The sequence below is a fragment of the Gobius niger genome (genome assembly GCF_951799975.1).
Source record: "Gobius niger genome assembly, chromosome: 5".
NCBI classification, from domain to species: Eukaryota; Metazoa; Chordata; class Actinopteri; order Gobiiformes; family Gobiidae; genus Gobius; species Gobius niger.
The window spans coordinates 17,360,985-17,388,376 of record NC_136856.1 but is presented as its reverse complement, the minus strand read 5'-3'; the positions used below and the strand labels follow the sequence as shown (position 1 = coordinate 17,388,376).

At 41.0% G+C, this 27,392-nt stretch overlaps 2 protein-coding genes across 3 annotated transcripts in view; both read left to right on the top strand.

Moving 5' to 3' along the window:
* pofut4 (protein O-fucosyltransferase 4) overlaps positions 1-27,392 on the top strand; it is a 327,876-nt gene that overhangs the window by 110,654 nt on the left and 189,830 nt on the right. The window lies entirely within an intron of this gene.
* The window catches only part of nlgn3a (neuroligin 3a), a 171,574-nt gene continuing 149,316 nt past the window's right edge, over positions 5,135-27,392 (top strand). Inside the window, exon 1 of one of the 2 annotated variants that reach the window (XM_079556764.1) lies at positions 5,135-5,415. The gene's annotated coding sequence lies outside the window, so the exon portion shown is untranslated. The remainder of the gene's footprint in view (positions 5,416-27,392) is intronic. The other variant, XM_079556765.1, reaches the window with a different exon arrangement.

Here is a 27,392-nt window from a genome sequence, read left to right as displayed (position 1 = left end):
AATTTACACGCACCATTCCAAATTATACATGTCAAGAACTACTTAGATCAACTTACAGCTATGCTTTATAGCTTTCCTTTTGTTAATGTTCAGGACGTTTGGACGCTTGGTGCACTACATGGTAGAGCACATGGTGAATTATGTACCTATCCACATACTTCTAACATTCAGAACTTGTGTGATGCACTTCCCCTCCTTGACTGCGACTGAGGCAAAAATAAACCACGAAAAGAAATCAAATCGGAAAATGAATATAACTGCCTGGCTAATAAAATATTATGGGTTGAACAATTACTGTAATAGCATGCTTTACTTACCGTGAGCATGTTTCCAAGCGAGATCGCTCTAAACGCAGTTATTTATAGACAGATAGTGTGTGAGAGAGCAGTGAGTTCACATTCATGCCCTCGCTCCACTCGGGGTTTTAATATTGGATCTGAAAAAGCAGAGGTTGTAGGGCAGGAAAGTTGCTGAGCAAGTTGGTCGAGCAATGACAGAGATTACAACTCTGCCCTGTGCGCTGAGAGCTCAATACAAAGAAATAAAATACATGTGAATTGCACGAGACATGGCAAGGAAGCATTTGTTTTTCCATATAAGTGAGGAAGTGTATTGGTCACCACCAATGGCCATCCGCAGCAGCAATAGCACAATATGAAAAACTCAATTCATACTGTAAAGCAGACACACGCCTCATGGCGACGTGTAAACAAGCAGCAAACTCACTCTCTCTTGGTACAACTGTGTTTTTTGCCTTTTTCTGTGAACTGCATTTGTGGTTTCTATGCTCCACATTGTTTTACTGGATGCTTTTGTACGTCTTTGACATGTTTTTGAGAGGTTAGGTGGATTTTGTACTGCAGGTAAATTACTACTACTGGTCCTGAAGAACGCAGCTTTTTAAAAGTCTGAAACACTGAAGAGGCACCAAGAGCCCCCCATACCTACAGCACAGTGGAGGCATCACAAGAGGCGCTACAGGAAACAAAAAAGGGACAGACGAGGTGGTACCCGGGCAAGACTCACAGCTAAGGCACACATGCCTTCTATCCCTATGGTGTTCGGCTAATGGATGTTCACAGGAGATTGAAACAGACAAGCTGCTAAGCTCCTCCCAGAAGATGGTGAAAGACTGTTGTGGTGCGGAGGGTGCTGCACAGGGGGAAGAGGAAGGAGGAGCTGACCAGTGCAGGACACCATGCTCTGAAAAAGAGACAAACTCAGGAGGCGGTCCACAAAAACATGTTGACCAAGTTGGCCCGCAATGGTGGCACGGTTGTACAATGACAAATAAAGCACTTACTTAGTTACTGAAAAATAAAATTGTACTATTCATTTTTGTTTGAGAGCCTACTTTGTTTTCAAAGAATAAAAAAAATACAATTCAAACCATTGGCTGTGGCCCAAACTCAGTCCTAACTTTCAAAATGCATTAGTTTTCTTCACATGAATTTGTAACAACTTTTAACACATTCCTGAGAGCAAGGTGGAGCTTTTCTGTCACGGTAATGTTAAAAACACATCCTGACTGATAAAAGCAGTCATTTCAATTTGGCGTTGTCCATTTTTGGTAAAAAATTACAATGAAATTAAAATGCTAACAAAATATTTCATTTGAAACCATATGAATGCTGTAACTTAATAATAGCAAAACACACGCCCACTAACATACTTGGTTCAATAGAGGGTGTCACGATACATGTAGAGTCTATACTTTCCAAAGCAAGTTTTTATTTTGTCTGTGTTGGCCAAACACTTAAGATGCCTTTACTTCGCAGACATATTGGGAAAAGCAAATAATATTATACATGTGATATTTTCATCCTTTAAATCACAGCATTGTTCATAATCACAAATACTCAGAAATAGTCTAGCGAAGCCAGAAGGGCATCCAGAAATGTGAGCCTTCATTAAAAGCCACAGGCGTCACAAGATGTCAGAAGACACAACCATTTTAATTCACTCCTCTCCCTTCAAGCAATGAAACCAACCGCAGCCCTCCTCCCGGTGCAGGCTTAGCAGGGTTTGCGGCTAACAGAGGGTTAATCTGAGCTTTAATGCAGGTGTTATCAAGAGCGCACCTTTATAGATCAAGCGCGAGAAGCAGGTTAAGGCAGTCCGAGTTCAGAACAGAGATCACAATATAATGAAAGCACCCCATTGACGCCACAGCTGCAGAGATGAAACACGAATCACCATGATAGTTCAGCAGATCTCAGATAAAGATGGAGACGGTGGCGCTGAAATGACAAGACGCCCCGAGCATTGCGCCGAAATCGATTTGCTTCCTGTGATAAGTCATCAGCAGTCTCCCAAATGTCATGCAAACCAATGCCGGTCCACACCCCGCAAATAACAAATAAGCACTGTTTTGTCTAACATTATGGCAGTAATGTGTGCCTTATGGATCGACACAGGGCAGAGAATTGTGATTTTGATAAACAGCAGGTGAAAGATCTTTGATGAAGATACAGACAGCAAATGGGCTATTCCCTTTTTGCAATTTTTTGTGAAACAACAGGCAGCAGTGTTTTCGTTTCAATCATATTTATTCAATGTATCTTTATAGCTTTAGAAGTGTGCGTTCTTTTTTGATTTGTGTGTTTGGTACAATTCTTCCCAAGTCATATGGTTCTCAATTGTGATTGTGACTGTTAAAGCAGTACGAAGCAACTTTTTCACCTTAATAAATCCTTCCGTAGTCCCTCTGGGGGTAATACAAGTGTTGATGGGATGATTGGGGGGGGGGGGGGGGGGGGGGGGGGGGTCTTTCATCTCCCCCTGGTGTCTCTGGCCAGAAAACCACAATTACAACTTCACTGCCACTTGGTAGGAGTCACCAATATCCCTCTCTCCCTTTGTCTTTTCTGTCAGCAAAGTGTTTACTCTCACGGACAATTAATGAGTAAAAAAACGTAACATGCTACGACACATGCAGTGGCGCTTATGGCCTCTAGGGGCATGAGTTACTTAGTACGGCTTTAATGCATGTTCTTGGTGGTACTCCACGTCATCTGCAGGTCTAGCCTTTGTTCAATTTCGAAAAAAACAACAACATGTATTTACATTTTTGTCTTCTTTGGGGTTAGTGCTGGTTTAGAATTAGCCAAGTTATGGTTTAGCCTTACAGTTTTTAGAGCCATGGTTTGGCAGAGATGTACTCGAGACTTGACATGACTTTTCTGAAAGGGACTAAACCTGTGACTTAAACCCTTGGACTTGGACTCAGTTTTTAGTGACAATATGGCCATTTAAACATGTGCACTCGTCTCTGACCAGCAGTCGTTTTAGAGACTTGGGTCACTTAATGCTTGATACTGTGGGTGTTCTACTTTGAGCACAACTTCCCAGACATTCCCCATGCACGGAGCCCACATTAAAGGCCTCAACATAAAATCAAAAGTCTAACAACGCAGTATTTTTGAGAATCAATAAGTACTCCTCCAGACAGACTTTGATTCACGCTTCAAATGCTCTGACATATTGAAATATTTATAAATGAGTGGGCTGTGCGGCGCTCATAATCAGCATGTGAATAGTGCGGTCCCGGTGGAGGCAGCAGCAGCAGCAGTAGTGTATTGTATTGATACACAGATATGGTAATCGCTCTGTCAGTTGTCCCCTTCACTCTCGTGCCCTGTCTGTTCCTCCTGCCCTGTTTGTTTATTGTTCCCCTTCTATATCTGCGCCTGACATTTACCATTCTGAATGCAGATAACACCTGACAGATCTGTGCTGTTGCTATACCTGCATTTGTCTAAGGATGATGCCCTTCTTTTACTTTGAATATGAGTTTAAGTTTGCGCATGGCCCCAAAAAACACGCCTTTGAAAATATACAATTAAAACATAGGTCACAATTTTTATTTTAGGTTGAACTGTAAAATTAGAGTGTGTAGTTTAAGGAATATTTTAAGCATGAGCAAAAAAGCAAGCTGTATATTTTAAAAATGAAATAATAATGAAAATTCAAATGTATCGTTTGACATTTTTGTTCATGGAATAGTAATTATTGCATCAGCGCTGAGTTATTATGCGTGTCATTGAAGCAAATACATTGAAATTGGCAGCAGTGTCAAACCAGCAAATTAGTCTTTATCTAAATATTATACGATAAAGACAGCAGCTTATCAAACAGTCCAAACATGAAGACACAAGGACGAGAGGGGAACAACAAAGACGGAGCAGGCACTGATGATACGTTATTGATCTGAATTGGATTTAAAGGCCAAGGAGAAGAGATGGGATTTTTTCACCCAAGATTTAGAAAAGTCAATAGAGAGTGAAGATGTATCTGAAGTCTAAACTGAAACAAGATGATGGAACTACTATCTGGAGATGGTGCCTATAATGGCACATGCTCAGATGTGAGTGCATTAGGTCTCTTTGATCATCACTGACTGAAAATACAGAACATTGCATTTAATCATTCTTCAGTCATTCAGTATTTAAAATGAAGTCCTTGTAAAAGTAGATCTATGTTGTCACTTTGCCAACAAAGGTTCAAACACTAGACAAAACAAACCCCAAACATGTTATTGCAATTATCAAAACTATGTAGAAATCATAATCTTGATATTTATGTGCCTCTGTGTCTTGTTTTTTAAATCTGGTATCCTACATTTAAGGCTTTAATGCGGTTATCGGTAACGCTTTAGTAAGTATTATTAATAAGCATTAATAATATCCCTGTAAAGTAGTAACATAATAGGCTACTTTTATCTGTTAACATACAAATAGGCCATTAATAATCGGCATATTCATAGCCAAACCTAACCCTAACCCTAAAATGATTACCAATGCGTATTAATACTTCATGAGCACACCTTAATCTAAAGCGATACCCGGTTATCTTTTTCTCATTCATATGAGGACCTCGTGTTTTAGGGAATGATTAAACCTTTTCCAATGTATATTGACCGACGTGACAGGCTCGTGACCCGGGGTGAATTATGTCTTCCGTGGGTGTAGCGGGTATTGATTTGGCAAAGGCATTGAAGTGGCTTGTCCCATCACTGAAGGGTGGAAAGTTAAAGGGTGTTCTCGCGCTCGGCTCGTGTATAATGCGTGCGCTCTTGGTTACCTTAGTAACTCTCTCCTCTCTCCAATCGGCGTTTCCTGACGAGAACGCGCGCGCGCTCTCGTTGAGCTTGTGTTGAACCCTGGAGTCAAGGCAAACGCAAGAGGAGCGGGAGAAGCGCTTCTCGCGGAACAGGAGGCAGAACATGGGAGAGATCCATTAAAATGACAGCCAAGTGTGGATAATGAGCGGCGTTGCCTCGCTGGAAGGTCATACCCCAAACACGCCGCCGTGCGCACTGGAGCGATATTTGGATACGCGGTACAAGTGAACACTGTCCCAGCTTTTGGGTTTGTGGACGCAAGGCATGGATGGATTCAGAGCTCGACCAGGCAGGTGAGTCATTTCTTACTTGATGAGCAGCTGGAAAGAGCCCAAGGCTGCCTTTGTGCTCAAATATAGACATGCACAGGGAAAAAAGAACATCGGTCACTTCAAGTTAAATTTGTGCAATTTAAATCAAGATCTGAAGAGCTACATCATTCCGCGAGCCGGCACGCAGCACGCAGACTTCCATTTGGATTTTAGGACTTGTCTCGAGTCTTTTAGAGTCGAGGATTTGGAGGCTGTGAAGCGCGTCATAACAACTCGCATCGTAAACGTCGGGCAGGAAATAAACGAGTGATATAAGTGTTCTGAGCACTTGTTACTTTGGCATAAAGACGTTTATGTGCGCGGTAGAGCCGTGACGTGCGTGCTCCGTCTCCCCGCTTTGCCGGTGGATACTCTGTAGAAAATCACCCAGCCACTTGCAGTGAATTCTAAAATAATGAAATCCGTATTTGCTAGTTTTACGCAAATCAATTGAATCTGGGCACAAATCACATCCCACATCCCCGCGGAGTCTGCCTTGATAACCGGGAACTACGCGGGGATTTCCATTTTGGTAAAGCTTTTGAAGTTCAATGCATAATCAGCTCTTATTGTATTATTTCTCATGGCTGGGCTCTCACACGTCTCTGCCAGATAGGCTGTGTTTTATTAAAGATGTTGCATAGGGCGGTTATTTTTTCATGCACATCATAGATTTTCTCTGATGCCACATCTGATAAACCCCATCATCCTTCACCTAATATTTCATTATTCACCGTCTTAATTTTGAGGCTGGCTCGTTTGGGGGGGATTTGGGGACTGCTGGCACGCACTCTGAGTAGTTTAGTCTCTATTGTTCCACTTTTAAGGATATGGCAGGCCTGCTACATTGTGTTTTTGTTTAGGATTCCTGGGCACATGGCACACGCTTTAGAGATAAATACCCCCATTGTAGTGTGCGAAAGGGAAATAATTAACTGTGTGAGTTGAATTCCTTTAACTAAAAGGATTAAAAAAAATGTCAGGAAAGAGTTGTCATGGCAATGGTTTGTCCCCGAACACTCAAAATAAGAGAAGATTTAGTATATACACTATTCTAAAGGGAGAAAGAAACCATCAATCATGCAAAGAACCCAGATTGGGAGAAACACGCATTCAAAAACCATCCTTGAAATTTAATTAGTTTCATTTTTTTCATTTACAGGCATATATTTATTTTGTATGTGTGCTCAATATTATGTGCGGGATTATGCATGCTGCTGCTTCTGGATTCTGTGGTCCGTCTGTGTTTGTGTTCATGCCAAATGCCTTTTTTTTTTTTTTCAAATGCCCTGCAGTTTTAATGTCCTTTTCTTGATATTCTCTTAAAAGAGAAAAGAAATGGCTTCACTAAACTGTTTCTTTATTTATGCCTGCGCTCCCCAGTCCTGACATTTTTATTTGGAATGGGGTGCAGTGGTTCAGTTTTTGTCCAGTAATTATGAGGAGCACTCCACCAACCACCGATGTGTTCATTACGCCGCGGATTGGAGCGAGGGCTGGACTAAAAGAGAGAAGTGCTCGGCATGTGATCGCTGGCTACACAAAAACACTTCAGTATGCACAGTGGTATTCATACTGATAATTAGGACGTGGCCAAAGGCAGGCGGTGCGTTCACAGGCTTGGACCAAGAGCATATTTAGAGCGATGGAGTCCAAACTCTTCTTCTTTTTGCTCAATCTCCTCATGTCTGGGGAATGTTTTACGTAGATTGCCCAACAATTAGCGCCTACACGTCCAAGTACAAACATTTTCTTCCATGGGTTTAACATCATCTACCTCAGACTTACCTCATCAAAATATTTGTATGTCCTTGTAATAATTAGCTCTACAGAAGACTGTTATAAAACTGCCCACGTGGTCAGTACAAATACTTTAGCAAATTGGAAAAACTAGTACACATGTATTCAAAATATCCATGTGGTCCTATTATGTAAAACATGCTAACCATGTAGTTTAGACCTCTACAAACAAGCTCTGAAATGTTATTCTAGCAATAGTTTAGTTCATTCATTCTTTTGTTTTTAAAACACAACTTGCAAATTTAATTACAATACTATAATAAAAAGAGTTAATAGGTGCAGGGAAATGTCCACTAATAAAACCATTGGTTTTAGTTTTATCTGGTTGTATCTGCTAATGATCTGTTTTTATAATGGAGTTTAATGTATTATGCATTTTTATTATATTTGTTGGGAAAATATGTTTGAATGTGTGAGCAAACCAAATATCTGCCATCATTGTGCATGGTAGACAATAAAGTTGTTCTATTCTATTCTATTCTATTCTATTCTATTCTATTCTATTCTATTCTATTCTATTCTATTCTATTCTAGTGGTGAGTATCCAGTATATACTAATATTTAAATCTGATCCTCTAATAAAATGTTCATAAATAAATAAAAATAATATTTACAAATACGACAGGAGCACTTGGACCATTATCTGGACTGCTCTTTAGGTCTGAATCGCAAAATCTCTACAGAAAGAGAAGCATAAAACTCATTCCTTTTGGACATTGATCTTTTGATCTTACCACTCTAAACCTAACCAAATAAAACATAAGTGCCACTTTGGAGTAGAAGTCAGTGGGGTTGTGTGTTTTGAAGTGCCCTCTCTGGATCCACCTCTCATCTCCCCGTGCTCTCTTTTCACTGTCTGCTGTTGTTTACCGCTGGTCTCCGCGCTCCTCCAGTGAACCATCTTGAGACCATAAGGCGGCTTCAAAGGTCAGACAGGTTCCGGACTGACCAAATATAAATACACTGGGGCACACCTCAGCCAGACTTAGCATGGGCCGTCCAGCTTCGGTCCACAACCCCTGAGTCCCCTTGTTGAAGCCTTCTCTCTTACCGTCCTCGTTGACCAGGCGTGCCACTCGGCGGCAGCGCCTCTTGTGGATGCGCGAAAGTTATTGCAAAAGAAAAAAAGGGGGGGGGGGGGAAACTAGGAAGGCTTTTTTAGTTTTGCAATATTGTGCTTCGCCTTTGACGTGTTGTCTTAAAGCAACACAAGCTGAGGCTGATAATTTCCCAAATGGGTCCCTCTGACCTTCTGAAAGTGTGGCCCGTATAACACTCCTGGAGACGCCTGTCATTGTCCTGGCTGTTTGCTTCACAGCTTTGCAGAGACAGACAAGTAAAAGAAAGAGGCTATTCTGAGTTCAGGAACGCCAAGAAAAAAAATGTAGTGTTTCTAGGACAAGTCTGGGTTCACTTTTGTTTTTTAGACCTGCTTTAATCTTGGCTTAGACTTCATTTACTTCATTTTGTCCTGTTAATGTGTCACTGTATCCTGTGTGTCTTGCTATGTGTGTGTTTTTCATTGGACCTTTTCTACATAAATTCTCTCTCTTTATATGATTTAGAACTAGTTGACTTCAGGCAAATTGAATCAGTTGACTCCTTAATACGGGCTGAGTGGAAAACTTCAGTCTTATTGCCCCCTATTTTCGGATAACACTGTTAGCAAGAAGCCAGAGTTATTTCTCACTGCCCTCGATCTTTTTAGCGTAAATACACTTTATGGACTTGTTACAATGGAATTTAATTTAAGAAGTGACGCTTTTATGTTTTAAAATGGCAATAAGTCACAGCCTGCTTTGGTTTTAATTGCTGCTCGCAACAGAGGCACAGTGTGAGGCAGGAGAAAAGGAAAAGGAACAAAAAAAAAAAAATCTCGAGAGACGAAAAGAAATCCACCAATCTGGCCAAAGACATCCCAGACTTGAGTGACTAATGAAGGCGGATAAACTTGTCGCCTCGTATTTGCACAAATCCACTCGCTGTCATTGTCATTAAATCACACCTTTTGTTATAAATGTTGGCACTTTTATATTTCATTATTTTTCACTTTTTCAAGGAAGCCACCGGGTTGCCAGATGTAGTCGCTCCGTTTCATCCGTCCCAATAATGAATAAGTCATGTTTCTAATGCCTGTAAAGGGGGTCTTTGTTTGACTAACTAAACAGTTTTGGCACAGGCTGCAGAGATCCTCCAAGTGGAGTGTATATAACAGATTTAGCACAGATTTGATATTGTTCGTGGCCCAAAAGTATCTCCCCTGACTAACAGGTCTCTGTGCCAAAGACCAATGTCTGCTAATAAACAAGACGCCTTTGGACACGGTCATTGGAACTACAAAGCAGATGTCACACAGTATGTCTCTGCTGCGCGTCTGCCAGAAGTGATCTTTAACCATTCATTCACTCATTACCATACATGCCCCGCGCTGTAGGTCTCTGAAACAGAAATATACATTAAAATTTGAGCTAAAAATAAAGACTCAAGACTCAAAAATTCTGCAGTGCCTTTTAAAACTTCAAAGTCAGTAAAGGGCTGTCATCTTTTCAGTGTTTGCTATATTTATGTTCTTAACTCTTTATTCAACAGGTGTGAAAACAGTTTAATTGGAAAATAATATTGTCATTGCAAAAAAGACATTAGCCAAGTTTAATTTAGAAAAGTGGACAACCTGCTGCTTTATAATGACAGCCAGATTAAAACATAGTAATGTAAAAAATCATTTATTTCTGAGCTTGTAATTCTTTCAAATGTATGGCCTTTTAAGAATGTTAAAAAACATTACAATCTCTCTTTAATGCGACTGCCCTCAATCAGTCTTCACTGTGTGACAGAGGTGAGGCCACTCTGGATTGTTTTCCTTCAAACTTCACCTTAATCTCCATGACTCTAAAATGCATTTATTCTGGCTAATCCAAAACAGATGAGTGACAGGAATTCAACGCCTTTAAGTCCCAGTGAACACACGTCAGTCCAGGTAAAGTCTGCGGGACACAATTCCCAACCTCGTTTTGCAGTATCTCTAAGACACTTCTGTGCGCTCATTTTCTTAGTGAACATTGTGCGGCTGTGGCAAGACACCGAAAGTGAGGGTACTGTCTAATTCCTGGGGTAAATGAGCGGAGATAAGGGCAGAGTCAGTACCTCCAGCACATGCACCGATCCCCTGGGGCATTGCTCTTAAGGAGCTTAAGGAGCCTGCCGTATGAAGACATGACACAGAGCTGCTAAATGGGCTTCTGTACAGTCTCTTCCATCAACCTAATATTCAGACAGTATGTGGGTCACCACCACACTTTAATCATTTTAATCCCATTCATTGTATTCATTATACGTATGAATGCAAAAGACAGGGCAGACCGTGAGGTATCAGGTATTGCCTGTGTTGTGAGTGAGTAGCTGGCGTGTTTCCTGTGTGAAGCAGTGCTTCTGTTAGTTTACCCCAAGGGCAGCTGTGGCTACATACGTAACTTGCCACTACCTTTGATTGCTCCTGATATTCCCGCACGCCAAATTGACAAAACACTTAGCCTTCTCTCATAAGACATTGTTGAGTCCCTGCCACCGAATCAATAATGAATAAAGAACAAGACAGAACTCCTCCTCAGTCACTGGGTCACATACACCAGGGGCACAATTAGAACCTTGTAGCTGCCATTTTTTTCACAACCTTTTTTCTTCCAGCTACAAGCATTTCCCTTAATTTTCCTCAAGGGTCCAACCCCGGGTCTTCCTCTGCCACAATAGGCTTTTTCAGCGTCAGCTACCAAAGGCAGTGTCATGTTTTGTGTGATGTACGTGCGGCCATGTGGAAAGGAAACGGGTGGTGACAGATAGGGCAGTGGGTGTGTGCTATCCCTCATAATGCTGACAGATTACAGATTTGAAAATTTTAAATCTCACCGAGAGTATGCTGCCGGTGATGAAGAGAGTGGGACTGACTGGCGTATAATGCCACAGATTAATAGGGAGCTTCACACTCACACTCAGACACAAACATCACTCTAATTCAACGCACAAACCTCAACAATCGTGCTCCAAGAGCTCGTCATATACTCAATACAACATCAACTGAAGCTACATTTTAAAGCAGAAAGCATTTACAGAACAAGCATGTATTAAAAGTAGGCTTAATAAAATGACACACTGAAAAAATACTTTGAGTGCCCAGTGGGGGCGGAAATGTGTTGGATAAATTGAGGCCATTTACTAATACTATAGAGATACTTCTAGTTTTCTATGGAGTGATTTATTAGAGAACTTTTACAACTGTACAGGTATTTTATAAACGGTCATAATGAATATAAAGAGCTTTTTATAATTTACTCATAAATAGCCTATTAGTTACTGTAGTTGCAGCAGCAGCTGGCTACAAGTCTTTCCCTCTGGAGAACTACAGTAATCGTCTGCCATCAAGAGTGGTATCATTTACATACAGTAATATAGGGCTGGGTTTGTACAGCTCAAATTTACTAATCATGTGTAGTGTCGCTACTTAAAAATATATATATATATATATTACTGTGTCCTTCAAAGTTGTGTCTTATTGACTTGTCATGCCCATGTTTTAAGTTGTTTGTTTTTACCACTCGCTAAAATTGTGTGGGAAATCAAAAAATGTGACTTATCTTACCAAAAACAGATGTTTCTCTTACACCAAGCACAAGATTTGCGAGCCAGATTCCGACATATCAGACATCCAGCCCTGTGTAAGCTTGAGAGTTATCCATCTCTCCGGCTCTTAAGGCTAGTTTTAAATAATGCAAGGCGCTTTTTAAAATCTCTTTTAACCAAACACAGGGGCCCGCACTTATGTTCCACCTGCAAGAGTGATCGTACAAGATTCAGATACAGCATCCGCAAAGAGCTCCGACCTGACAGAAAGCCTTGGTAAATAAATTATACATGCCGTAGATTGAAATCCCAAAATACAAACATGTTTTGCTTTCCTGTTTATCCCCTTGATATTGATATGAATATCCTCACATGAGAAAGGTGATTTAAACCAGGCAAAAAACATATTTATCTTCGGCAATTATGAAATGTAAACTCGTGATTAAACGGAGTGAAATATTAAATAGCCTCGAACAGTGCCGCGAACACGTCCTTGGTGTCTTCGCCTCAGCCTCATCTGTAGCAGCGCTCACACTTCCTCCCACGTTTCACATAAATGCAAATCAGGTAGACGGGAGAATCGCCTTTAGGTACGAATGTGAGCGTTAGCCCTTTGATGAAAGCCCAGTTCTCTTTTATAATCTCCAGAACTCTCCCCTGAAAATACACTGAAATACCCAATACAATGTTATACAGATCTCGCCTTTTAAAAATACTATCTTGCTTTTGCAGCCTGTTTAACTAATGACAATGCCACTCCCAAACTTGGAGAAAACATTGCTTGCTTAGATAGACAACTACCTTTTTTTTTTTACAACAATTAATCATTATGAGTTTCTATATCCTCTTGAGCCTGCTGCAATGTTATAAATGAATCTCCCTTTTGGGTATCACTTTATTTTACAGTAGCTTGATACATTGTAACTATTACATTTAGTACAATGTAATATTAGTACTTTGTAGGTACATAATGTAATAAGACACGAGACCTTTAGGGCTAGGGCTTAAGGTTAAGGTTGAGGTTAGAGTTATGTCTTATTACATTATGTACCTACAAACTACAAATACATATTATTCCATTGTGTATCTAACCCATAAGTACAAGTTTTTACAAATTGTTACAGAGCACATAACATTGTACTAAATTTAGTTTGGTAAATAAAAAAATAAAATAAAGTGTTGCCTTGAACATAATGCCCAAGTCTTGGTCTCGGGTCACAATTTGATTAATTTCACAGTCATATCGAAAGGTTTGTCTAATCCCAGCTCAAAAACATTGGGGGTCATTTAGCAAGACTGGTGCTAAATAGCGAGTGCAAGCTGAAAAAGGCTACTTCGTGGGCACATTGCACCAAATTTACCATTTGAACAATCTTGTGTTACAGAATTAGGGCCCCATATCTGATATGTAAATCATGTGTGTGCAAAAAAATGCAGAAGTGTATCTGCTGCTCATACCCACTTTTGCACAATACTTGGTAATTGACCCCCATTGTGTCCATAAGGAACTTGACTCCTATTACACCCTAGATTTATGTCTCTTGTTAAAACAGTCCTGTGTTAAAAAAGCTCCTTGTGAAAAAGGGAGCAGCTGACTAAAGAAAAAGAAAAGAATCAGCCCCAACGTAACAGTTAGAGAAGCACTGGTCTTATTTCACAAAGAAAAATATAAAGACGCTCTCATTTTTGAAACCTATAAAGCAGCACAAAATCCCAATGTGAATGTTAGTAATTAGAAAACTGCAAATATGTACGCAGTAAAATATTTCAAAATCATGCAGTACTAACCCCACCTCATCCATTCCAAATGTTACATCCCAAAAATATTGCTTCTTAACTGCCATCCTTTGTTTGGAGTTTTTGATAATAACTCTGCAATATCCACACCGCAACAACAAAATGCCAGGAAGTGGTTTATGTGCTCACGCCGTTTCCAGTCTATTTTTATCTTTTGCCAGCTTGGCACTGCTCTTGATAGCCTTTGAGGACGGTGAAATTCCTCTATCACGCTCAGGGGCCCATCTGTGCCCATATCTCCCCAAAAGTGAGCCATCCCCCGGAATTATTGCATTCTTCATACGCTACCATCATCTCGTCATTACACCATGTACGAACGAGCTCCAGGAAATTGACTTGATATTAATCTGTCAAAATTACAGAGGAAGAAAAGGCTGGGAAACTTTCTGCGAGTGTTGATGGTGTTTTTTGTGGCACAAACTGCACGCATTACCTGTGATGGAAAGGCGTTTGGGTATTTTCGAGGTGTTTTGCCACAAGGCTCAGAATGATCTTAAATGCTTTCTCCTTTACATGCAAAGAGCTGATGCGAGATCTGGATTCACCTGCAAATTTGGGTCATTACGGAAATAGCCTCGATCGGGCGGGCTCAATCTCAGAGGAGCAGTGATAAATCGGTGGCTGTAGGTCAATGTGACAATAGGCGGAGGCAGGGGGAGATCAGTGTTGGTGGCTGCTGATGCGTTTGATCTGAAGTTTCTTCATCTCTTTAAGAAGTTTATCTGGGCAAACAAATACAGCTTTCCTCAAGGCGCTTTTTTCTGATCCTTTAAGTTGCGCTAGATTTGAGTGGTTTGCAGAAGTGCCCCAAAAAACTTGCTTCCATCTGAACATGTTGAGCAAAATTAGGTGTGGGGAGAAACTGGTGGTAAGGGGCTTTAAGAATGTTTAGTCAGTTTAACCTAAAATGTAGAGATGCACCGATCCAGCTTTTTTTTGCTTCCGATACCGATGCTGGGGCTTTGAGTATCTGCTGATATCTGATATTAACCGATACAAGACTTTTTTTTTTAAAGTGAATGGTCTTATATTTTCTTGTCATAATGTTACAGATCAATTATGGATTACATCTTTTAATAAACTAATAGAAAACATCAAACAAAGAATTTTCGACACTACCCTTTGTTAGAGAAATAACAATGGTGTTTGAGAGGATAGATGAATGACAGGCAGCAGTCTGGATGTCTTATGCAGGAGAAGTTTATTTACCATCGGTGCGGGACCCGGAGACATGAACTCGAGACATTGCGCTAGTCCTACCATTCAAGTCTGTCTATGCTTCCACAGAAGAGGGATAAATACCCTCTCAGAGCGTCATACTGATACGCAAGCATTCAGTGGCAGAGAGTGGGCGCCTGAGCACCACAGTCAAGGCTATGACAGAGATAGTACGACTGTACAGCCTGACCCAGTATGATAAATAGCGATTTAATGTTATCCTCTAACACCCTTGGGACAGGCTATTACAAAGTGATCTGATCATAACATCTTGTGCATTATAAACATCTAAGATCATTTATTCTTTACGAGCATTTCACAAACTAAAATACAAACACTTTTATCAGGCTACTTTAGGAATTTCTATCACAGCTTGATTCGGTCTGGTTAGCGTTAGCAAGCTGCCGATAGCTTTAGCATGCTGTTGCTAACCGCAGCATTTTGCGCGGCCACCAAATAAAATTTTCAGAGGTGAAAACGAAGCGATTGAATTCTCCAGGTTGCAGAAAGTTGTGAAAGTTGGTGAAAGTTGTGTTTTCACAGCGGCGGGAGTCAAAACTGGAATCAGTTCAGTGTCGGATATTTGTAATATACCCAATACCCGATAGCCTAATGCATTTTTGTCCGTATTGGCTCCGATATTCAAAACCAGTATCGGATCGGTGCATCTCTACTAAAATGTCCTGCTTTATGTATTATGTATGAAGTGTTGTCAGGCCAGCCCCCTGTCTTTGCTTTACCTAGGTAAGGGAGAAAGAAAAAGAGCATGGGCATGAGCCAAGACTACACTTTCTAACGCATCCAAATTTATAGTCTGGAACCTTGTGTTATTTCCCCACATGGCTGCTCACAAGGACGGAGATACAGAGCAGACGTCTCCCAAATCAACAGGTGCCGCACTAAATGCTGTCAATTAGCAGGGAAAGACGTTATGAAGTTTTCTCTAGTGAATGATGGGTCGGAAATTTGAAAGGAAATGTTTTCTACCTTTGATGGACGTGCAGCGGATAAGCGCATGCGATTGGATCAACCCCAAACTAGTGGGATAGAATTGCTGCAGGAATCAAGAAGTTTAAGGTTTACGAATAGCACAAGCACTGTGGCTATATGCAGTGAAACATTTATTTATCTTGCTGAGAATTTAACAAAACCAGCACCAGAAACCAAGTGCATTGTGCCACTACAATGTATCAGAATTTTGTCTTTGATTGCAACAGGAATCCAGTCTTGACTTCATAAACCACAAGTTGCCCCGGACTCTCTCCTCAACATCCTTTTAGCTTCCAAGGAGCTTTAAGTACAGGTGCTGAATGACATAATGGTGGTGGGCCGAGCAGTCCTGAAGCTGAAGAGTGAAATGATAGTGCTGGATAGAGACGCCCGTGTGAGAGGAGCGTGAATGGAGAGGGGATCAGAGCGGATAAGAGCGGGGACAGGAGGAAGAGGTGAGACAGAAAAGAAACAAGAAGAAAATGGCTGGGTTGGAGAAAGGTAAGCCCGGATAAGCCTTTTGACAAGTGAGCTCTGGGCCGGAGGAAGCCAGTCAAACACAAATCTGCCAAGTTTGTTTTATTCATGCCTTGGACAACTACGGCTTTGCTATCACTTCTTCTTTGGTTACAGCGATGCACAAACAGCCAGTAGAATACAAATGCCACCAAAAGATCAGTGATTGAAGAGTCTGCTCAGGTTCAGTGCAGTGCGAGGTTGAGTCTAAATGATTTAACATAGTTTTATTACCCAGACCTAACAGGCAACTTATCCCTTGTTCTTTTGAAGGCGAGACACGCAGGTGAAAGTATGGATTTTTCACGCAGTAGTCAAAGTGGAGATTTGTAGCTAATTTCCTTAACATCTTAGTTTTCATATCAGAGTATAAAAATGACAAAACTTATCACGTACGATGCGTGTTTTATGGCGTTTTGTCCGCGAGCGAGGCGGAGATAACCCGGAAGTAGCAACTATGTCGCTTCGCAAAACGGTCTTTCCCACGGGTATTCATTCACAAAGATTGACAGATTTTACATCCATGTGTCCTGCGAAGGGTGCCCGCTATGACACTATAACCCAAATATGATATTTTCCCTCATATTTATGTAAGTAATGTTCAGCAAAAGCTTAATATTGATAGTGGCAAGAAAAAGTAAGTACACTGTTAGAGAATTTCTCACATTTCTGCCTAAATTGGTCACTAAATGTGATCAGATCTTCATCAAAATCACAGGAATGATTAAACAGTGTCTGCTTGAACTAATAGCACCCACACATTTACATTTGATCATGTTTGTATTGGCCATAACATTTAAACATTCACAGGAGAGTGTGAAATAAGTAAGTACACCCCCTGAATCTCACTGAACTGCAGCAGTTTTGTAAAGAGGAAAGGTCCAAGATTCATCCCCCTGTTTTGTTGCCTCAGGGCCTCGACAACGTGCTATCATCAATAGATAACCCCTGTAGTGAACCCCTGTATTAATTAGCTGGTTGATGCTTCTTTTGCAGCAATAACGACCTTCACAATGATCAGGATGAATCTTGGACCATTCCTCTTTACAAAACTGCTGCAGTTCAGTGAGATTCAGGCAGTGTACTTACTTATTCCACACGAATGTTTACATGTTGTGGCGAATAAAAACATGATAAAATGTAAATGTTTGGGTGGTATCAGTTTAAGCAGACATTGTTCAATCATTCCTGTGATTTTGATGAAGATCAGACTATATCTAGTGACCAGTTTTGGCAGAAATGTTAGAAATTCTACACTGATTCCACTGTATCTCTTTAGTTATTTATTTATTCCTTATTCACCTGCAGTGTCTCCCCTTAAACACAGCCGTAATCGCACAACTCAAAGCCAAAATCTTGGGTCACTGCTCCTTCTCTCTGGTTAAACCACCTCCATTTAACTTTGAGTTCATTCATGCATTTAGATTTAGTGCCAGATTGTTATAAGTTGACTAGTACAGCCATACAGTATTCTCTCAGATGAAGTCATTCTTCAAACTACTTTCGCTGGGACCAAAGTGGGTGGGAACGTAACTGAGGGCAACCAATCTGCTCCAAATAATTCCAGTTGATTGGCTGAAAAAGTACCTGAAGCAAAGTCATTAGGCAGGCGTGTACTCAAAGCAGCGCGGCGCTCCAGAAAAGTCCTTTAGGGCGGATTCTAATGATACCCATGTGATTCGCCAGCAGATGCATGATCAGTGTGCAAAATTGGAACTCAGAACTGACCTAATAAGCCCAGTGCTTCCCTTTATTCCCTTCTGCGCTTTGAATATAAAGAACTGCAAATAGAGGGAACCTTATCACAGAAGAGGTCGCCGATTTCACATTGTACCTTGGGGTTGGCGCACTGTGGAAGGAAAAGTTACGGTAATATTACAGCTTTGATTTTTGTTGAAGAAAAAAGTGTTAGTTAAGTGTATATATTGTGTACAATAAGTGTTGGGTAGCGTTACTTTTAAAAGTTACTCATTCCCCCTACATGTTCCAACAATGTCCTAATGTGTAGAATGAGCCCAGACCTATTCGCCACAACTGCCTCTAAATTCGGCCAACGCCAACTTGCATCTAGCCCCTTTAAATTAGTTTGTTACTTCTCTGGAAAAGTAGCTCGTTATGCTACTGCACTACTTTATTATGAAGGTAACGCGTCACCAATAAAAAACATTTATATATAGCCTTCATTTATCGATTATTGTTTTCCGATGAGGAATGCTCCGTTTCACAAACTGAGTCACCAGTACTTCAATCAGCACAATTACATTCACTTCTGAGCTTTATTTTATATGTGACAAATGACAGCTAAAGACGTCTACTTAAAAAAGCTTAGCTTCGTTCGTAAACAGTTTGGCTCGCCTGTAAAGGAGCGCTTACGCTTTACAAAGTGCATTGAATTGGTAATAATGAACACACAACATACTCACTCAACCACATAACTGGCTGCGAGTTTGTTGTTTACATTGGAAGGGCCTACGCGTTGTTGTTTGGGAGGCGAGGGCTAGCATCATCGTGGTTTTCCTCTTTAGCTTCGCCTCCAGCGCATGCACGAGCAGCCGAGGAAGATGATAGACTGTCACAGTCACATGTGCTCATGGAAAATAAAAAGTAACATTGTGGTGGATCGAACGGTGTCTGTGTGGGTTTCCCCCGACCTGACCTCCTGACATGTTTGGAATGGTTTTGAAGAATGGATCTAATGTGACCAGTTTCGCCCGAGGCACTTGATGTGTATAATGTATAGCTTAACCTTTGAATATGAATGCAGGTCTAGACAATATATCTTAGCTCTGAGAGAGCACCAGTGCCATGGTGGAAGTCTCTAGCGTCCAAAGTGCTCTATCTTTTTCCACTAAATTTGAGTACCATAGTACACTGATTCAACTTCCTTTGTTTCCAGTACAGGGCTTTTTTTCTCGGCAGTACCTTTGGGGTATTTGGTTTTGTCTCTAAGGCCCAGTTTTTCCCTTTCTTTACTTCCCGATGCTCCAGACCCCACAAAAAATGACAAACAGCTGTATCACATGTGGTGTCAAATCCATTAGCGGAGGTCCAAAGGCGAGGACGCTACTGCCAAATCCCCAGTGACAAAATGTTTACCCTTTGCCTTCTATTGTTTGGCGCAGTGTGAACAAACTCAGTCAAATTGGGTTAAAAACGCAGCCTCAGTTTCCCTTTTAATCTCACGCTTGCACCCCAGTTCCCATGCATAACAAAGATTTTAAAAAAAGAGAAAAAAACTCAAACAGCGGCGGGGAACAGTGGAGAGGATATTTATGTAATCTTGCGACGCCAGAGCAGACTCAAGCCCGTCTCAGAAGCGCTGTTGCAAAGAGAGGCCCAAGGACAGTAGCAAATTTTCCGAAATCCCTAGTAGACACAGAAAGTTAAGACAAGCACTGTTGCAATAAAACAAAGCTCGAACCATTTATCTGAGTATCCCACACGAGCCCTAGTCCAGATTTACAGCCCCGAGCCTCCACAGCTCCCAAATCTTCTGGCAGACAACACCACAGATATCGATGGGGAAGAGCGAAAGAATGCCACTAAGGAATTCTGTGCTTCCCCCATAAAAAGTACCACTTGTGCTTTGGTGAGTCTCTAGAGAAATGGATGATATAAAACATAATTTATTAATTACGTTTTGTTTCTTTTTTCTTTTCTTTTTTTTTGCTTTGACAGCCTTTGTGCATGGCATTAACAATTAACTCACATACATGTGGCTCTTCATCAAATATCCTCATACAGACTTGAAACAGACTATATTCAAGATTTAGCGAGCTGTATTTGCTGAGCAGATTGAATATGTTGGTGCATGAGTAAATATAATGGGCAATAGTTTGATTGTGTGAACAGCAATCAACATAAAAAAAACATGCCTGTCTTGTCTTGTAGAATATTATATTTGGTCACAATCATTTTGACAACGCAAACATTTCTGATGGAGGGCAATAACATAATGATAACATGAAATGTGATCTCTGTGTTATGGAAATTGTCAAACCACTTGGCAAACTATCCAAACTTCAGGTTTTAATGAGTATTTATAGCCTAAGGACAGACCCATGCCACTATCCTATCAAGCCCAAAATGACTGCTTAAAATCAAATCAAACAGCCTTTTCTCATTATTACTTCTGAAGCACTTAATCCTGCACAGAGACACATCTCCTTCTAAGGAAAATGTCTTTTTCAGTATCTGTCCCATATGGATTTCCTCTGTGAAGTACATAAGCGCACTAAACACCTCTCTGCCCCCAAAGGTGCAGCGCAATGTTTATCATAATTCCCTCTTTTTTAAGGTAATCCTAGAGGTGCAGAAGGCAATTCTTTGTGAAATTATTCAAACAATAAAAAGCGATTTGGATTACACCGGTGAATAGAAGTCACACATCACGAGAAAAGAACATTAGTCTGAGAGAGAATAAAATGCATGCTGGAATTTCGTTCTTTGAACACTGTGGCTTTGTCAAAAAAGAACGAGCTGTACCTAGCCAAATGTTTTTTTTTTCTTTCTTTTTACTTCTGACATGCAGCTATTTGAACTGCAAATACAGAATCACGAGTTTTACATGCTGGTGTTCTGTTTGTGCTTGATGTTTGAAAGAGCATTTGATACAACACATTGCTGTCAACTTAAACATAAAAAGTCAAATAAAATTGCATAAAAAATGTGTAATTTTTTTCCCCTCTTTAAATGTTTTTTTTCCCCACCAGAGCACGCAGAGGATGTAGATTCAGAGGCAACAAGAAAAGCTCCACTTTGTTGACCCTTTATAGCAGGGGTGTCAAACTCATTTTGGGTCGGAGGCCGAAATTCAGCTCCCGCGCGGGCCACATATAATGCAGGAAAATACATTTTTCCAATAAATGAATAATAATAATGACCTGTGATTTGGTCAAAACCCCAACTTGACTGTAGCCTCATCAATAACAACGGCTTACACTTGTATTGCACTTTACAAGCCTGTGTCACAAGTTTCTCCTAATGCTACATAGTAGTCATTATCCATTGACTCCACACTTGGTGGTGGTAAGCTGTTATTGTAGCCACAGCCGCCCTGGGGCAGACTGTCCATTTACCACGTGGCTATAATGTGTTGTTCATATCCTGATTTCTTATTATATCAGTGCCCTCTGCTGGACAAAACCTTTTTTTTTTTTAAGCTGCCCCCTAGTGGCTGGAATGAGCATTCTGGTTATTCTTAAAAAATTCATAACTCCGCACAGAAATGGGCTAGAGACTTATTTTATTTTTATTTTTTTACTTAATGCTCTTTAGGACAGGGGCCGGATTAAAGGGACTATAGGGAGTTTAAAAATGTTAAAATTATGTATTTTCCTCCCCCTACATGTTCCAGCCATGTCCTAATGTGTAGAATGAGCCCAGATCTGTTCACCACAACTGCCTCTAAAATCCTGCACTGTCACTCAAAAAGGTGTCACTTCGGCCCGAATTGCCGTCATGCACGAGCTTTATATAGAAGGTGCAGTTACACATATGGCCTGAGGTGGCAGTAGTGAGTATAAAATGGCCAACTTGCATCCAGCCCCTTTAAATCATCTTGTATGTTTGACACCCCTGCTTTATAGGAATCTTCTCCGCCTTTGTCACTGACTAGCAGAAAACATCTCAAAATTTCACGCCTTTGGATAGAGAAGGCCTGGCAGTCACATGTAACTTTACTGCGGGCGCTCAGGAACTGTGATTGCGGTCCTCACCTTGTGCTACAAAACAACAATGGCCATGTTGTACTGTCTTGTTTTATATTCCATTCCTGTAAAAAAAAAAAAAAAAAACATAAAACTCCCGCTTCCTCGAGCCGTTGTTGCCGGCTCACAGCGGAATACTTTTCAAAGTGCCACCGTTTAGGGCATGGTTTGGTTGTCAGCAGCTAAATGAATAAATTATGTGCCCTCAAGTTGCATGTGATGTAGCGGGATGTGATCTGATCTGACTTCTCACTCGCGCTCGCTAACACCCAGATGTTGAGGAAACCCCCCTCACCCTGTTTTCCCTCTTGTTGAGAATGAAATGCTTGTTGCGGAGAAAACATTAGGAGAGCATTAAGAATTGCATACGAGCTGAATAGATTCGGAAATACCGCATCCGCATGCTGTGCTGCGACACAACGTATAGTATGAATGAGAAGTATGGTTGGTACGCACTTGCCATGGCTCAGGGCGTTTCGGATGCAAACGCAGGAAAAGAATGAGAATGAAGAGAGAGGGATTTTTTTTTTTTTTTTTTGCTGGCTAGCTGTTGTGTGCAGTTTTTGAGGAACCGCAGACTACCCCAGGCCAAATTAGCCTGCAGTGCTTGGACGTGCCCTACTTCCGAACATGCACTCATTAATGCGTCTTCTGCTCAAAGTACACAATGGGGATTTTAATTTCAAATGTGTCGTTTTCTTCTGTGTCTATATTGTTTCACCAGTGAGAGCTTCAAGAAAGGAGTGGATCTCTTTAAGTGTTGACATCCCTTTTTTCATCATTCTAAGATTCTTTATTGCCAATTATCTTTTGAAGAAGCAGTTATAGTGATGACTGGATTTCACATGACTTTCCAGCCTCATTGTCCAGTGGAGTTTCATGTGAGATATAAACATTAGGGCTATTCAATTCATTGCACTTGAATCAAAATTGCAATTTGTACAGACAAAATAAAAAAAATCACGCAGGGCTATATATATATATATATATATATATATATATATATATATATCCACACACACCTCCTCCAGCTGTTCTGGGGGGACCCCGAGGCGACACCTGGCCAGCTCGGAGACATAGTCCCACCAGCGTGTCCTGGGCCTGCACGAGGCCTTGTCCCACTAGGACATGCCTGGAACGCCTCCCGCGGGAGGCGACCAGGAGGCAGTCAGATATGCACAAATATCAAGACTTTTTTTGTCACATAAAAGGTTACATAGTGCACCTTAAGTAAAATATTTTTTCTCAGAAGTACAAAAAGTGACAATACATCGAATCACACAGGTACAAAAGTCTGTTCTGTTGAATAGACTTTTTTTTGTAATTACATTTTAATCAATTTTAATTAAATAATTTATTTTAATTTATTTTAACCATTATGATTCAGGTTTGGATTTTCACAAGATAAGAATTTTTGTATCACAAAATCCCTGTTAAAAGCTTGAGTTGACACATTCACGCTCAAATCCACTGGTGTTTCAGACCAATGGCGCGTTAGTATTACACAAGGATATGCTGCTACACTTACGAACATCATTTTAAAAAACAAATGTTTGTGCTTGATCCAGTCAGTAGCAAACATCCTAATCAAAGTCTGTCCTCTACACAAATGTTTTAAACCTGCGCCTTTCTAGATTGATGGGACTGTACTGTTGAAATTTGCTTGTAATATAAATAGCCTATGTAAATTCCAAAACATGAACTCAGCCTATAGTGTCTGAAGATATCTGGGTATAGCTGGATGAATACTGCTTTGTGAAATCATTTACGAACTCTACTACAGTCGGCATCACTGAAAGCTTAAAGTGAGTAATGTCTTTTTTTCAAGTGTTGACATCCCTGCTGTTGATGTCACTTTGCCTTGTGACCTTGAGCTGCCTGACTTAGCCGCAGCGCTGAGCTCTCTTCAGTGGCCCACTCTTGTCTCTTGGCCCGTGTGTTTTTGAATAATGTCCTGCAGGAGACAGTCTAAGTGCAACGTCTAGGACTCGGGCGTCAGCAGTAATATCAGGGCACGCTCTCCTCTGTGCGCAGCGGCATGGGGGACATTACGGTGTTAGAGCGCATGAATTATAGTCACATTGTTAGCTCAATGTCAGGGGAGCTACAGCCGCCATGTTTCTGGGGCCAAGTCCACATCAACACCATAGTCACCACAGCTGAGAAGATAACTAAAACACTGAGAACACACTAGGCCCTTAGTAGTAGTAGTAGCAGAAGTTATATGTTGAGGTCATAAAAATTATAGGTGTAGTAGTTGTAATAGAGGAGCTATTATTTGCTGCCATGAGTCATTCGTGCAAAATTCGGGAAGGTAGTGCATGACAAGTCTCAAGTTTCAACTAGAAATGCAATGGCTGCGCCATTGCGATTGACGAGCGAATGCAGAAATTGCATAAACTGTTCAAATTGCATAAATTGCCTAATTTGCATAATCTATTTTGCATAAACTGGTAAAATGCATAAAATGTCATGTTGCATAAACTGTATAAACTGCATAAAGTGGTAAAATGCATGAATGGGTTAATTTGCATAAATTATGTAAATTGCGTAAACTCTTTAAAATTCATAAGTCCTAAATGGCATAAACTCTTAAGTTGCATAAACGGTTTGAAATGCATAAAGTGGTTTAATTTACATAAATTGTTAATATTGCATAAACTTTTATATTCCATAAACTGGTCAAACTGTTGAAATGGCCTCAGTGCTTGATTGGCAGAAGCTGCACAAATGGCTGAAAGTCCTGGAGTCTCCCCATTGGCTGGATTCCCCCATACACACCAATGCAAAAATTTCAAACTCTCGTATAAAAAAACTGGAAACCTGCAGAAGGCCAATTTTTTCTCAAAACCCACAAGTTGCATAAGCTGAACATGCACACAGTGCAGAAATTGCATAAAATGCAGAAAAAAGTGCAGAAAAGCATGGATTTGCGGCAGCCCCATTATAAGTCAATGGGAAAAATCTCCGACATTTTGGCCGATTGCGGAAAAACCATAAATTGCAGAAGTCCCAAAAGTAATAGCACCCTTCTCCTCAACATGCGGAACATTTTGATGCATAACTTGCATAAATTGCACAAAGCATGAAGGTGCTGAAAGCTCTAGAAAATCGGGAAAAAAATGGAAGAGGAATAATAATAAAGAACATGAAAACCAATAATTGACTGCGGAAGAATTCCGCAGTCAATCAATGAAAAACTAAAAAAGGAAAGAAATGTTTTTAGAAGTAGCACTTGTCAAGCTCACTCAAAGCTGCTGCCTTCATATCCCTAAGTTACGAGTGCACCTCATGCTAAATGGATCCATGCATTTCCCAAAGACAGTGGACGGGGCGGAGTGGGGGTGGGAAAAAGACTAACGTCCGACAGTGCAATAACAAAGGATGCATTACCTAATAGATTTGGCAGAAATACAGAGTTCGGGGCGCTCTGATAAAGCCGGGTTACACTACTTTAATCAATCACCGCGAACACGGGCCAATTTAGAGAGAGGCATACTGACATTCAAGATAGGCTTTCAGACAGGATTAGAAATAGTGAATGGAAAGTAGTCATATCAGAACGTGAGCCTGTTCCCGGCTAAAGTCACAGTCTACCCTCGCAGACTTCAGTTTTTAGGAGCAAGGGGACAGTGTATGTTCTTTACTGCACAGGAAAGTGCCCCCATACTGACTCGTGCAGAGGAAAGTGCAGCCACTGAGTTGCGCCGCCACTGTGGGTCAACCTGACCAACATGTTTTTGGAGGTCTGGGAAACCGCTACATCCGGAAGAAACCTGCCTGGCTGCCTTCAGTCTACTCTGATCCTCTGAAACGGTGCAGTGCCTGCTGGGTTTTCTTTTTCAAATTGGTGTCCTGCACTGGTCAGCTCCTTCCTCTTCCTCCTGCGCAGCTCCCTCCGCCCCACAACAGTCTTTCACCATCTTCTGGCAAGAGCTTGGCAGTCAATCCGTTTTATTCTCCAGTGAATGTCCATTAGCCAGAACAATAGAAGACATGTGAGTCTTGCCTGGATACCTCCTTGTTTGTCCCGTTTTTGTTTCCTGTAGCTCCTCTTGTGATGCCTCCACTGTGCTGCAGGTGTGGGGGGGCTCTTGGTGCCTCTTCAGTGTCTCAGAAGATGAAATTTGTAGTTCTTAAATGGGTTTATCTCATCAGCAGCTGTTTACTTTTAAAAAGCTGCTTTCTTCAGGACCATTATTGACTCTTTGCAGGGGAAAAAAATCCACCGAACCTCACAAAAACACGGCAAAGACGTACAAAAGTAACAATTAAAACAATGTGGAACACAGAAATCACAAATGCAGTTCGCAGAAAAAGACAAAAAATGCAGGTGTACCGAGAGAGAGGGCGGTTGCTGCCTGACGTGATAGTTCATTGTATTTGATCACAATGATAGATTGAACAGTTCCATGTATTTAAAGAATATGAATAATCAAGTGTTCGCCGTCGTGCTGGTGTGAAGTCTAGGAAGGATCAATGGGGAGCACAGCCAGGATCATGATGTGTCTGGATTGAGCCTGATTTAACCGTTGCAATGGATTGTTGCGTTAATCCTTCTACTGTTGTCTTAAATCCACCCGGAAACGTCTTATGACACTTTGCCATAAATGAACAATCAGGTAACAATAAGGCATTTATTTTTATACTACTCTCCGTTGTTGATCGGTAAATTAACTTTAAACTTTAAACAACCTTTAAGTTGAATTATAAAGCACTCACAATTCATGCTGGAGTATATTGCCGCTTTACGCCTTGGCTTTAGATCTCAGCCAACACAGCACTAAAATGCCAAAGCTAATAATGGCAGCATTTCTCGATATTAGAAAATGATGCATGGCCTATATCTTTATTTGTGGCTGAACGGGGCCATGTGCGAGTGTGTCTGCTCTCTGCTCTTTGTTTACTCTGGTTATGAAGGTCAGCCCCTCATTACTGCGCCACCATCTTTTTTTTTTTTTTTGGACGCTGTGATATACATAGCAATCAAGAGGCCCCCGTTTCTGTTCTCATGCTGACCTTTCGTTGAGAGCACGGCCCTGTTAGCTTACTCCAAAACTTAATTACGCTGTCATAAAAGTGCGGGCTGCGTGTGTACAGTGGAGGCAGCTCATCTAATCTGTTGTCATTAGACCGGCGTGACCCCGCGACCTTTGTGTAAATAGAGCCACCGTGCAATGCGTGCATGTGTTTTTTTTTTTTTCATGAAAGATGCAGTTGTAGAGTTGAGATGCATGTTCAGTCATTTCTACATCTAACCAGAGGAGTCCAAGGGAAAGGGTATAGTGAGGAGAGCTGACCCAGCATCCTGGTTAA